The following is a 14,499-nucleotide window of genomic DNA, read 5'->3' as shown; positions in this document are numbered from 1 at the left end:
ATTTCACCCTCATCCTGACCTTAAAACCTTCAAAGTCATTTGTGGATCAGTTCTGAAACCTCAATGATATCAGCGGATTTTTCAGATGAAGCAAGCTTCTTTAACTAAATCATTATTGGAGGATTTTATTCCATAAACCCCTTGTTTCTTGCAAATAATATATTGCCTCTAGATTTAACTATGACCCAGAGGTAAAGAGAACAAAATTATAGCGTTTGGTTTTGTCTATAATCATAAATAATTTTACAACCATAACTAATTTGAAAACTCAAATATAGGTTTAAAATAGGAAGAAGGAAACATAGTCCCATATCTTAGATTTTTTTTTTTTTTGTTAAAAAAGAACAGTGAGGTTAACTTGTTCTACAACCAGATACCACCAGAGGAAGATGTATATAATAAAAGCATGCAAACAAAAGGTTTTACTCCTTTCCAGAAAATGTGAGGACTGCTTTATATGCAGGTCTTGACTGCTCCTTGTGTAGTTTGAAGATTCAGAAGCTACCTGTAAGGAACAAACTTAGAATGAAAACCAAGAATTGTTAGTGTTGAAAGAAACTTCATCATGGATAAAGGCATTAAATGAGTGCTAACAACAAACTCTCTAAAGTTAGTAATGGCCAAAGGGAAGAGAAAGAATCTGCAAACAGCCAGATATGGAGGAAATACAGGAAGCTGACCTTATTAATTGTCAAAGATGGTTGGGTGTTCATAGTTGCAGAGAAAGTGACTCCTAATATCTGATTGCCTCTGCAGCTGCCTGTGGCCTACAACCTTGTGGTAACCCAGAAAGGAAGGCACACTACAGCATGAGGAGCCAGGATCACAGGGAAGTAGACCCTCAAAGCAAACTGCAGAATCCACTCCCTTAACCATATTTGAAAAAATATACTGCATATGGGTCCTGAAGTGAATTATTTAAGCAGTAGAAAATCTAAATATTTTTGAAATGTTTACAGTTGACCATTTTGCCAGAGGAATTTTCATGTGAAAACCATAGAAAAAAATTAACGATCAGAAAAACTTCATAAAATTCTAATTAAACCTCATGAGCCGTCAAGTTAGAATTAACAAGCTTAAATCACCTTCCAAAAGAGAGAAGAAATAGAGATAACTTGATGAAACTATTAGACTCCTCTTAAACTGTTCTAAAAGGAAAAATTATTTCATGATCATTGAAATATGAGATCATAAAAGGATACAATTATGTAAAGTTATTACAACATTCATTTGATTCATCACATTTTAATCATTCACATTTTATATTTTAGTATTAAGTGATTGCCAGGTCTAAAATTAATGTTCTACTAATTCTATAATTTCGAATCTCCAATTGTAATTAAAGTAGGGCTGTGATATTTTCAAAATTCATAACTGTATATGATGATGCTAATCCAAGTGGCTAAACAGATGCTCAAACTGAAAATCCCAGCAGTGGTCCCAAAACCTTAGCTAATGTTTGCTTGTGCAAAATATTTTAGCCTAATATTTTGTTGAGACATTTCCATGGCATGGATTTTTAATTCTGCATAAGAATCCTTGGACTAATATTCTAACTAAACTGCAGGGGTTTGAAGATAAGTCTGTCACCTCAAAGTTGTTGAAAGGTAGGCACACAATCTCAATAAGCAATAGTTTCCCCTTATGCAAGATGGAAACAGTATAGTGCCTTCCTGTGTTAGTCCATTTTTCTCTTTGTTGTGACCACAAATCTGAGAAGGAATCACTTAGAGAAGAAGGGTGCATTCTGTCCCACAATTTTGGGATAATCAAGGCATGGGAGGTGGCCCAGCTTCTATCCGGAGTGTCATCATCTTGTCATTTCATTGCTCACCTTTTCTTGGACCAAAAGTATATAATGAGATATAACCACAAAGCCTGTTGTCACAGCCTGACTGTGATTCTGATTTCACAATTCCTCCCCAGCAGGTGGAAGTCAAACTTTCAAATATGTAAGCCTGGGGGGGTCATTTAACATTGGAATATTATCAAGACCTCATTGAAAAAAGCGAAAAGATGAATGATATGATTTATGGACAGCTAGTACATGGTATAGTGTATTAGTAACAGTTTACAGTCATCAGTAGTTATGCCTTACTGGTGGTATTTTATGACTCCTTTTATTTAATTCTTTATTTGTGTGTGTGTGTGTGTGTGTGTGTATGTGTTTGCATGTTTTTCTGAATATAGGCACACATATGTACACCTGTGCAAGCTTTCCTAAGACTAGAGTAGGGTATCTGTCAATTGCTCTCCTTTAATACTTATCCCCTATCCCCTGGAGGTAGAATGTTTTCCTGGACCTATGGCTTGTTTTTCCTCAGCCACGGTTATCCAGCCAACTCCACTGATTCAACTATGTAGCTGAGGTCATAGGCATACTGTAACTGTACTGTTGCTTCTTTATTGGGTTCTTATATCTACTGTCCTTTGCCACTGCAATCTCATCCAACCCCAACACTATGTTCTGCTGATTAGGAAAGGCAAGTGCCCTGCCACATGTCCAATCTTCCGTTGTAAGGAATTCTCCATTCAGTAATCCAGCAAACAACAATCCAGCAATCCAGAAAAAACAGTATTTATATAACCACTCAAGAGTCCACTGAAATCCAAACAGACTACCTCAGCTAGAAGATGATACCCCTTCCAGAACATGAAACAAATCATAGTTAGCTTCTGTGAACAATCTGATGTGGTTCCATATCTCACACATGTGATTAAAACAAAAATATGCTCACATAAAATAACTCATTTTTTTGGAAGAACCTAAAATTCTTGTTATACACACATTTGATGCCTTGATTGTCACATGAGTATTAGGATCTAAACTCTAATCTTCATGATGAGACAGCAAGCACTCTTTACTGTGGAACCATCTCTACCTTCTCATTATTTATTTATTTGTTTATTTATTTATTTATTTATTTATTCGTTAGATTATAGTATAATATGGCCCTTTGTTTTTAATCTCAATCTAACTTTCTAGGACACTTTTTTGTCAAAATACAACCCAGTGTACCTTAGATTTTGGTGTCTCAGAAAACTATGTTTTCAAAATACCTGAGTTTTTCCATTTGAATACGTTTGGCCAACTTTGCAAATCAGTAGCAATATTCAGATCTGCAAGAATGTTAGTACATTTAGGAATCTCCTTGCTACTCGTGCAGCTGAGAAACATTTAGAGACCAGTGGAAATCTCTCCTTTACTTCGCTTTTTCCCATGGTCCTAAATCATAGTTTATTATATGGCCATTCACAGTTTCCAGATTAGACTCAATTCTAACATTGAATATATTAAAAGAAGAATGGTCCTGTTCATATTAACTAAGCTCTCCACATCATCACCGTCTTCTTCATTAGTATAAGGATTACATTTATCATATTTGTATTTAAGCTTTGCTTTTCATACACCTATACATCAATTATGTTAATAGTAGATATTATTGCTTGTTCCTTGACAATCACCTCATCCCCATTTCAAAGTATGCAAAGGAGGTACAGAAATTTTTGGTTACTTGCCCCACATTCTACAATAAAGAATACTAAAAATATGATGTATTCTAGCATCAAATTTTTAATGCCATGGAGAATACAAGAACTCAAATACTTTATAAATAGTGGGTATGCAATACCTAAGGTAATTTTAAGAATCAGGAGCACATTTCAAAAAGATATATTAGGAAATAAACCATGCAGCCCCATGAAGAAAAATCAAAACCACCCCATAAGACAAAGATAGTGCCTTTAAGCATCTCAGAAATGACATGAATAATGAAACTTCAGCCTAGGCAGATGGCTTGGTGAATAACACAAACATGAGAATTTCAACAGAACCTCAGTACTCAAATAAAAAAGCCCGAAGGAGAACAAAACTCCTTCAGTCACAATGCTGGATGTTGGAGAGAGAAGTATCCTAATAGCTCACTCGAACCAAATCTTCTTGATATTCCAAGTTTCAGGGTCAGCCTCATAAAGTAAAATGATTCTGAAATACACCCCAACATCAACTTCAGACTGGCATATATATAGATATTACTGCACTTGCAAACACACAGTCCCTCATATGCATACACCACATATACATCCACACAGACACACAAAGAGGAAAAACGAAAAGACATGCTATATATGCAAAAGGTAGATATTAGAGATACACAGAGATGTAAAAATTCAATGTCAACCCAAGCATCTAGAGAGTGTTCAATTATCTTAGACTTGTACTCATGTGTTGAGCTCTACTTCACATTCTCTCCTGGTTCAAATATTAATTCTTAGCGCGTGCACACACACACACACACACACACACACACACACACACACACACACACATATACTACACATTTCCTTGAATTACTGAAGAAAATCATCCTTTATGTAAAACCTGAACAAGCTCAATACTTTGTTCAAGTTCAGATTTCAGATACAAAATATAGATGTGAGACATTTCAAGGCTGATAAGATAGCCTGAAAATTCATTTTAACATATTGACAAGACTTATTGTGTTGTTAACTTGTATGTGAATGTGTCTTTGTGTTTCAAATTTTACATCATCTATTTGACCTATTATCTTCTCTTACTCAATTCACAAAAGCAAATATTCATAGACACATTGGATTGAGAAATTGCATGTGCTAAAATTCTAATTGATAAACCAAATATCTCCTTTCAAATTACATCTGAATATTAATTTTTCTGCATTTTTCTTCCTTGAGTAAAAATGACAAGAGATGTACTCATGGCCTTTTCCAAAGTAAAGACAAAATTTCCATCTTGAAGTAATGAAATTTTTAAGCTATTTTCACTTCAAATATAAGAAATAAATCAGTGATGTTAGATTGAACATAAAAAAGAAGAGTCTACTTCTGTATCATTTCTGCATTCCACAAAACTGCATTTCAGTTCAAAATTGAATTCGCCAGTGTCACTCTTAACACAGAGACTGAGAAGACAGAAAAATAATAGTAATGAAAAGCACCAAAAAGCTATGAATGGTATGTGTGCATGTATGAGTGTGTTACAATTAAGTATGTGCATATGTGCTGCATAAATGCTTGTGTGCAAATGTGTGGGTACATAATAAATCTGTATTTATGTATATGTATATGTATATTTATGTTTGTGAAACAATAGATATTAAAACAGAGAATATTAGTATGAAGGAAATATCCTCTTGCAAGAGGTAATCAAGATTAGAGAGACTAAGAAGTTGAATTTTTGGGTTGATTTTCCAGCAGAACACATGATGTTGAATTAGGTAGAAATCTCTCTGGATCCATTTCTAAAGCTTCTCTTTTCTTTCTTTATATATGATTTGTATTTTTTATTTATGTGTTTATATGTATGTCACTTGTGCCAGGGTCCTGGGAAGGCCATTAAAGACTGTTGAATCGTAGTTCTGGCCAGTTATAGGCTTCCTTATATAGGTTCTGGGAACCAAATTGGGGTTCTCTGGAGGATCAAGACATGCTAAAGACCACTGAACCATTTGTCCTCCACAGAAAATGTGTTTGACTAGAAAATATAGGCTGACTCTAGTATCACAACCTGATTACTGTTTGAATCAAAGAATATAGAGCATGTCAGGAAAAGGCAAGTGTATTAAACAGAGGTACAGATTATGAAAATAGTAAACCATAAAAAATTGCCAACTGTTATATTAAAGAAAAAACTTCTGGTAATTATTTTCCTGATTTCTTTTTTTGTATTCAATGTCCATTAGTGAATATCATTGATCCCTATTAAATGTATCATGTTTTCTTTGCAGAAAGTAATTGATATCCAGGAGGAAGAAAGGACCTTCCAAGGAAGGGGAAGTAAGTTACAGTGTTATGTGGAAATAAAGGATCAAATAAGTAGGGGGATTAAGTGAGGAAATGGATGAAAGTAAAGGTTAAAGAAGGAATGAAGAGACGGATAACACTAAAGGCATTTTGAAAATCTATAGAGAAACCCACTACTGTAGAAGTTTCCTATATATACATATATGAAACCAATAGATATGAACCCATCATAATAGTGAAGACAATGCCCCAACTAGGAATCTCATGTCACTAAGCTAAACTTCCAGTGCCATGAATGAGGTATATCTTATTGAGTTATTGGCCAAAAGTGTAGCATAAACTTCCCAAGCATCACAGGCTATTGCCAAGTCTGTTGTACACTTGATGGTACAATCCTATTGATGGAGACCATACTTACTCATCAAATACAAATAAGTTGACTGGTGCCAAACTATAAGCTTCTTTGGTACTGACTAGCATATATTGTCCTTGAAAGGTACTCTGTACACTACCAGAGGAGAAGTGACATCGTCAATATCAACAGCTACAGATGCTGTGTACTATAACAGTGACCTGCCTACAAGATACTTAGTGGCAACAGTTATGGGTATAACAGAGTACCTTTTGCTTGGATTTGAGGAAATCTATATCTAATACCATTAAAGTGGGCAAGAACCTAAGATAAGATGGGTCGTAGACCTGAGAGAAAACTTACTACTACTATTCTGCTAAAGGAACTTAGGAAAAAAAACAGAGTCCTGATGATACATTGCAATACCTTTACAACATTGATTTGTTCAGTCTTCATCAGAAAAGTTTGTTCTTTCAGAAGTTGAGACTCAATATAGAAACCCACAATAGGATAATGTTCAGAAATTTAAAGAATTTAGAGCATTCAGTCCCAAGTGAGATTTATTCATTAAACCCTTCCCTTGAAAGGCTCAGTGATCTATGCAGAAGAAGAGTAAATATTGTAATAGCCAGCAATGATAGATGACTTCATAAGAAGTGTCTTACTGAGACAAAGGAATTGGTATACACATGAACTCAGAGGCTACAGTAGAATGTAAAAGATCTACCAAGACTCAATCCAGACAGGGTCTTAGTACTCAGGGGGAAATGGACACAGAGTCCTTCTCTAACAAAGAGACTATCTGGAGTTAATATTTTCTAGGAAAAAGAAACTGTGTTCAACTCAGTGGAGTGTATGTGAGTATGTCATCTACATCACCACTCCAGGGTAGCACTCTACCCAGGACTAGTTGTTTAACACAAAACAACTCAATATTTTGGCTATCATTTTATTTCTCTTTTATCTTTTATTGAATATTTTCTTTATTTACATTTCAAATGTTATCCCCTTTCCTGGTTTAAATGGCCCATCACATCACCCCACATCCTGTGCATCTATGAGAGTGCTTCCCCACACAACAGCCATCTCCCTCTTGGCTCCCCACCCTGGCATTCCCCCGCACTGGGGTATCGAGCCTTTACAGGCTCAACACCCCCTTATGATAAAAGTCTTGAAAAAAATCAGGAATTCAAATTCCATACCTAAACAGAGTAAACATAATGTACAGCAAGCCAGTAGCCAACATCAAACTAAATGGAGAGAAACTTGAAGCAATCCTACTGTAATCAGGAACTAGACAAGGTTCCCATTCCCTACCTATTGAATATAGTACTTGACATTCTAACGAGAGCAATTAGACATCAAAAGAAGGTCAAAGTGATACAAATTGGAAAGGAAGAAGTCAAAATATCACTATTTGCAGATGATATGATACTATATTTAAGTGACCCCAAAAATTCCACCAGAGAATTCCTAAACCACTTCAGCAAAGTGACTGGATATAAAATTAACTCAAACAAATCAGTAACCTTTCTCTACTCAAAGGATAAACAGACTGAGAAAGAAATTAGGGAAATGACACCATTCGCAATTGTCACAAATAATATAAAGTACCTTGGTGTGACTCTAACTAAGTGAGAGGTCTAAATGACAAAAACTTCAAGTATCTGAAGAAAGAAATCGAAGAAGATCTCAGATGATGGAAAGACCTCCCATGCTCATGAATTGGCAGGATTAATATAGTAAAAATGGCCATTTTGCCAAAAGCAATCGACAGATTCAATGCAATCCTCATCAAAATTCCAACTCAATTCTTCATAGAGTTAGAAAGAGCAATTTGCAAATTCATCTGGAATAATAAAATATCCAGGATAGTGAAAACTATTCTTAACAATAAAAGATCATCTGGGGGAATCATCATCCCTGAGCGTGAGGTTTATTGTAGAGCAACAGTGATTAAAAACTACATGGTATTGGTATAGAGACAGGCAGGTAGATCAGTGGAATAGAGTTGAAGACCGAAAAATGAACCCACACACCTATGGTCACTTGATCTTTGACACGGGAACTAAAACCAGCCAGTGAAAAAAGGAGCATTTTTTATTTATTTATTTATTTTTTTTATTAACTTGAGTATTTCTTATATACATTTCGAGTGTTATTCCCTTTCCCGGTTTCCGGGCAAAACATCCCCCTCCCCCCTCCCCTTCCTTATGGGTGTTCCCCTCCCAACCCTCCCCCTATTGCCGCCCTCCCCCCATAGACTAGTTCACTGGGGGTTCAGTCTTAGCAGGACCCAGGGCTTCCCCTTCCACTGGTGCTCTTACTAGGATATTCATTGCTACCTATGGGGTCAGAGTCCAGGGTCAGTCCATGTATAGTCTTTAGGTAGTGGCTTAGTCCCTGGAAGCTCTGGTTGCTTGGCATTGTTGTACTTTTGGGGTCTCGAGCCCCTTCAAGCTCTTCCAGTTCTTTCTCTGATTCCTTCAACAGGGGAACTATTCTCAGTTCAGTGTTTTGCTGCTGGCATTCGCCTCTGTATTTGCTGTATTCTGGCTGTGTCTCTCAGGAGCGATCTACATCCGGCTCCTGTCGGTCTGCACTTCTTTGCTTCATCCATCTTGTCTAATTGGATGACTGTATATGTATGGACCACATGTGGGGCAGGCTCTGAATGGGTGTTCCTTCAGTCTCTGTTTTAATCTTTGCCTCTCCCTTCCCTGCCAAGGGTATTCTTTTTCCTCATTTAAAGAAGGAGTGAAGCATTCACATTTTGATCATCCGTCTTGAGTTTCGTTTGTTCTAGGGATCTAGGTAATTCAAGCATTTGGGCTAATAGCCACTTATCAATGAGTGCATACCATGTATGTCTTTCTGTGATTGGGTTAGCTCACTCAGGATGATATTTTCCAGTTCCAACCATTTGCCTACGAATTTCATAAACTCGTTGTTTTTGATAGCTGAGTAATATTCCATTGTGTAGATGTACCACATTTTCTGTATCCATTCCTCTGTGGAAGGGCATCTGGGTTCTTTCCATTTTCTGGCTATTATAAATAAGGCTGCGATGAACATAGTGGAGCACGTGTCTCTTTTATATGTTGAGGCATCTTTTGGGTATATGCCCAAGAGAGGTATAGCTGGATCCTCAGGCAGTTCAATGTCCAATTTTCTGAGGAACCTCCAGACTGATTTCCAGAATGGTTGTACCAGTCTGCAATCCCACCAACAATGGAGGAGTGTTCCTCTTTCTCCACATCCTCGCCAGCATCTGCTGTCACCTGAGTTTTTGATCTTAGCCATTCTCACTGGTGTGAGGTGAAATCTCAGGGTTGTTTTGATTTGCATTTCCCTTATGACTAAAGATGTTGAACATTTCTTTAGGTGTTTCTCAGCCATTCGGCATTCCTCAGCTGTGAATTCTTTGTTTAGCTCTGAACCCCATTTTTTAATAGGGTTATTTGTTTCCCTGCGGTCTAACTTCTTGAGTTCTTTGTATATTTTGGATATAAGGCCTCTATCTGTTGTAGGATAGGTAAAGATCTTTTCCCAATCTGTTGGTTGCCGTTTTGTCCTAACCACAGTGTCCTTTGCCTTACAGAAGCTTTGCAGTTTTATGAGATCCCATTTGTCGATTCTTGATCTTAGAGCATAAGCCATTGGTGTTTTGTTCACGAAATTTTTTCCAGTGCCTATGTGTTCCAGATGCTTCCCTAGTTTTTCTTCTATTAGTTTGAGTGTGTCTGGTTTGATGTGGAGGTCCTTGATCCACTTCGACTTAAGCTTTGTACAGGGTGATAAGCATGGATCGATCTGCATTCTTCTACGTGTTGCCCTCCAGTTGAACCAGCACCATTTGCTGAAAATGCTATCTTTTTTCCATTGGATGGTTTTGGCTCCTTTGTCAAAAATCAAGTGACCATAGGTGTGTGGGTTCATTTCTGGGTCTTCAATTCTATTCCATTGGTATATCTGTCTGTCTCTGTACCAATACCATGCAGTTTTTATCACTATTGCTCTGTAATACTGCTTGAGTTCAGGGATAGTGATTCCCCCTGAAGTCGTTTTATTGTTGAGGATAGCTTTAGCTATCCTGGGTTTTTTGTTATTCCAGATGAATTTGCAAATTGTTCTGTCTAACTCTTTGAAGAATTGGATTGGTATTTTGATGGGGATTGCATTGAATCTGTAGATTGCTTTTGGTAAAATGGCCATTTTTACTATATTAATCCTGCCAATCCATGAGCATGGGAGATCTTTCCATCTTCTGAGGTCTTCTTCAATTTCTTTCCTCAGTGTCTTGAAGTTCTTATTGTACAGATCTTTGCTTGGTTAAAGTCACACCGAGGTACTTTATATTATTTGGGTCTATTATGAAGGGTGTCGTTTCCCTAATTTCTTTCTCGGCTTGTTTCTCTTTTGTATAGAGGAAGGCTACTGATTTATTTGAGTTAATTTTATACCCAGCCACTTTGCTGAAGTTGTTTATCAGCTTTAGTAGTTCTCTGGTGGAACTTTTGAGATCACTTAAATATACTATCATGTCATCTGCAAATAGTGATATTTTGACCTCTTCTTTTGCGATCTGTATCCACTTATCTCCATTTGTTGTCTGATTGCTCTGGCTAGAACTTCAAGAACTATATTGAATAAGTAGGGAGAGAGTGGGCAGCCTTGTCTAGTCCCTGATTTTAGTGGGATTGCTTCAAGTTTCTCTCCATTTAGTTTAATGTTAGCAACTGGTTTGCTGTATACGGCTTTTACTATGTTTAGGTATGGGCCTTGAATTCCTATTCTTTCCAGGACTTTTATCATGAAGGGGTGTTGAATTTTGTCAAATGCTTTCTCAGCATCTAATGAAATGATCATGTGGTTCTGTTCTTTCAGTTTGTTTACATAATGGGTCACGTTGATGGTTTTCCGTATATTAAACCATCGCTGCATGCCTGGGATGAAGCCTACTTGATCATGGTGGATGATTGTTTTGATGTGCTCTTGAATTCGGTTTGCCAGAATTTTATTGAGTATTTTTGCGTCGATATTCATAAGGGAAATTGGTCTGAAGTTCTCTTTCTTTGTTGTGTCTTTGTGTGGTTTAGGTATAAGAGTATTGTGGCTTCGTAGAAGGAATTCGGTAGTGCTCCATCTGTTTCAATTTTGTGGAATAGTTTGGATAATATTGGTATGAGGTCTTCTATGAAGGTTTGATAGAATTCTGCACTAAACCCGTCTGGACCTGGGCTCTTTTTGGTTGGGAGACCTTTAATGACTGCTTCTATTTCCTTAGGAGTTATGGGGTTGTTTAACTGGTTTGTCTGTTCCTGATTTAACTTCGATACCTGGTATCTGTCTAGGAAATTGTCCATTTCCTGAAGATTTTCAAATTTTGTTGAATATAGGTTTTTATAGTAAGATCTGATGATTTTTTGAATTTTCACTGAATCTGTAGTTATGTCTCCCTTTTCATTTCTGATTTTGTTAATTTGGACACACTCTCTGTGTCCTCTCATTAGTCTGGCTAAGGGTTTATCTATCTTGTTGATTTTCTCAAAGAACCAACTTTTGGTTCTGTTGATTCTTTCTATGGTCCTTTTTGTTTCTACTTGGTTGATTTCAGCTCTGAGTTTGATTATTTCCTGCCTTCTACTCCTCCTGGGTGTATTTGCTTCTCTTTGTTCTAGAGCTTTTAGGTGTGCTGTCAAGCTGCTGACATATGCTCTTTCCTGTTTCTTTCTGCAGGCACTCAGCTCTATGAGTTTTCCTCTTAGCACAGCTTTCATTGTGTCCCATAAGTTTGGGTATGTTGTACCTTCATTTTCATTAAATTCTAAAAAGTTTTTAATTTCTTTCTTTATTTCTTCCTTGACCAGGTTATCATTGAGTAGAGCATTGTTCAATTTCCACGTATATGTGGGCATTCTTCCCTTATTGTTATTGAAGACCAGTTTTAGGCCGTGGTGGTCCGATAGCACGCATGGGATTATTTCTATCTTTCTGTACCTGTTGAGGCCCGTTTTTTGACCAATTATATGGTCAATTTTGGAGAAAGTACCATGAGGAGCTGAGAAGAAGGTATATCCTTTTGCTTTAGGATAGAATGTTCTATTAATATCCGTTAAGTCCATTTGGCTCATGACTTCTCTTAGTCTGTCGACATCACTGTTTAATTTCTGTTTCTATGATCTGTCCATTGATGAGAGTGGGGTGTTGAAATCTCCCACTATTCTTGTATGAGGTGCAATGTGTGTTTTGAGCTTTAGTAAGGTTTCTTTTACGTATGTAGGTGCCCTTGTATTTGGGGCATAGATATTTAGGATTGAGAGTTCATCTTGGTGGATTTTTCCTTTGATGAATATGAAGTGTCCTTCCTTATCTTTTTTGATGACTTTTAGTTGGAAATTGATTTTATTTTATATTAGAATGGCTACTCCAGCTTGCTTCTTCTGACCATTTGCTTGGAAAGTTGTTTTCCAGCCTTTCACTCAAGTAGTGTCTGTCTTTGTCTCTGAGGTGTGTTTCCTGTAGGCAGCAGAATGCAGGGTCCTTGTTGCATATCCAGTTTGTTAATCTATGTCTTTTTATTGGGGAGTTGAGGCCATTGATATTGAGAGATATTAAGGAATAGTGATTATTGTTTCCCTTTATATTCATATTTGGAATGAGGTTATGTTTGTGTGCTTTCATTCTCTTTGTTTTGTTCCCAAGACGATTAGTTTCTTGCTTCTTCTAGGGTATAGCTTGCCTCCTTATGTTGGGCTTTACCATTTATTATCCTTTTTTAGTGCTGGATTTGTAGAAAGATATTGTGTAAATTTGGTTTTGTCATGGAATATCTTGGTTTCTCCATCAATGTTAATTGAGAGTTTTGCTGGATACAGTAACCTGGGCTGGCATTTGTGTTCTCTTAGGGTCTGTATGACATCAGTCCAGGATCTTCTGGCCTTCATAGTTTCTGGCGAGAAGTCTGGTGTGATTCTGATAGGTCTCCCTTTATATGTTACTTGACCTTTTTCCCTTACTGCTTTTAATATTCTTTCTTTATTTTGTGCGTTTGGTGTTTTGACAATTATGTGACGGGAGGTGTTTCTTTTCTGGTCCAATCTATTTGGAGTTCTGTAGGCTTCTTGTATGTCTATGGGTATCTCTCTTTTTAGGTTAGGGAAGTTTTCTTCTATGATTTTGTTGAAGATATTTACTGGTCCTTTGAGCTGGGAGTCTTCACTCTCTTCTATACCTATTATCCTTAGGTTTGATCTTCTCATTGAGTCCTGGATTTCCTGTATGTTTTGGACCAGTAGCTTTTTCCGCTTTACATCATCTTTGACAGTTGAGTCAATGATTTCTATGGAATCTTCTGCTCCTGAGATTCTCTCTTCCATCTCTTGTATTCTGTTGGTGAAGCTTGTATCTACAGCTCCTTGTCTCTTCTTTTGGTTTTCTATATCCAGGGTTGTTTCCATGAGTTCTTTCTTGATTGCTTCTATTTCCATTTTTAATTCCTTCAACTCTTTGATTGTGTTTTCCTGGAATTCTTTCAGGGATTTTTGTGTCTCCTCTCTATGGGCTTCTACTTGTTTATTTATGTTTTCCTGGAATTCTTTCAGGGATTTTTGTGTCTCCTCTCTATGGGCTTCTACTTGTTTATTTATGTTTTCCTGGAATTCTTTCAGGGATTTTTGCGATTCTTTCAGGCATTTTTGCGATTCCTCTCTGTAGGCTTCTACTTGTTCTCTAAGGGAGTTCTTCATGTCTTTCTTGAAGTCCTCCAGTATCATGATCAAAAATGATTTTGTAACTAGATCTTGCTTTTCTGGTGTGTTTGGATATTCCATGTTTGTTTTGATGGGAGAATTGGGCTCCGATGGTGCCATGTAGTGTTGGTTTCTGTTGCTTGGGTTCCTGCGTTTGCCTCTTGCCATCAGATTATCTCAAGTGTTACTTTGTTCTGCTATTTCTGACAGTGGCTTGACTGTGCTATAAGCCTGTGTGTCAGGAGTGCTGTAGACCTGTTTTCCTCTCTTTCAGTCAGTTATGGGGACAGAGTGTTCTGCTTTCGGGCGTGTAGTTTTTCCTCTCTACAGGTCTTCAGCTGTTCCTGTGGGCCTGTGTCTTGAGTTCACCAGGCAGCTTTCTTGCAGCAGAAAATTTGGTCTTACCTGTGGTCCTGAGGCTCAAGTTTGCTCGTGGGGTGCTGCCCAGGGGCTCTCTGCAGCGGCAGCAACTAGGAAGACCTGTGCCACCCCTTCCGGGAGCTTCAGTGCACCAGGGTTCCAGATGGTCTTTGGCTTTTTCCTCTGGCATCCGAGATGTGTGTGCAGGGAGCAGTCTCTTCTGGTTTCCCAGGCTTGTCTGCCTCTCTGAAGGTT

The 14,499-nt window shown here is 37.5% G+C and overlaps 1 long non-coding RNA gene across 1 annotated transcript in view; it reads right to left on the bottom strand.

Moving 5' to 3' along the window:
* Positions 1-319: 319 nt before the first annotated feature.
* LOC120103593 (uncharacterized) overlaps positions 320-14,499 on the bottom strand; it is a 104,632-nt gene continuing 90,452 nt past the window's right edge. The window contains exon 4 of the long non-coding RNA XR_015623497.1: positions 320-505. This is a non-coding gene — a long non-coding RNA (uncharacterized LOC120103593). The remainder of the gene's footprint in view (positions 506-14,499) is intronic.

This window comes from Rattus norvegicus, chromosome 6 (assembly GCF_021556685.1).
Source record: "Rattus norvegicus strain SHRSP/BbbUtx chromosome 6, alternate assembly SHRSP_T2T, whole genome shotgun sequence".
Taxonomy (NCBI): Eukaryota; Metazoa; Chordata; class Mammalia; order Rodentia; family Muridae; genus Rattus; species Rattus norvegicus.
Note: the sequence above shows the minus strand (reverse complement) of the source record. Positions and strands in the feature narration are given on the sequence as shown.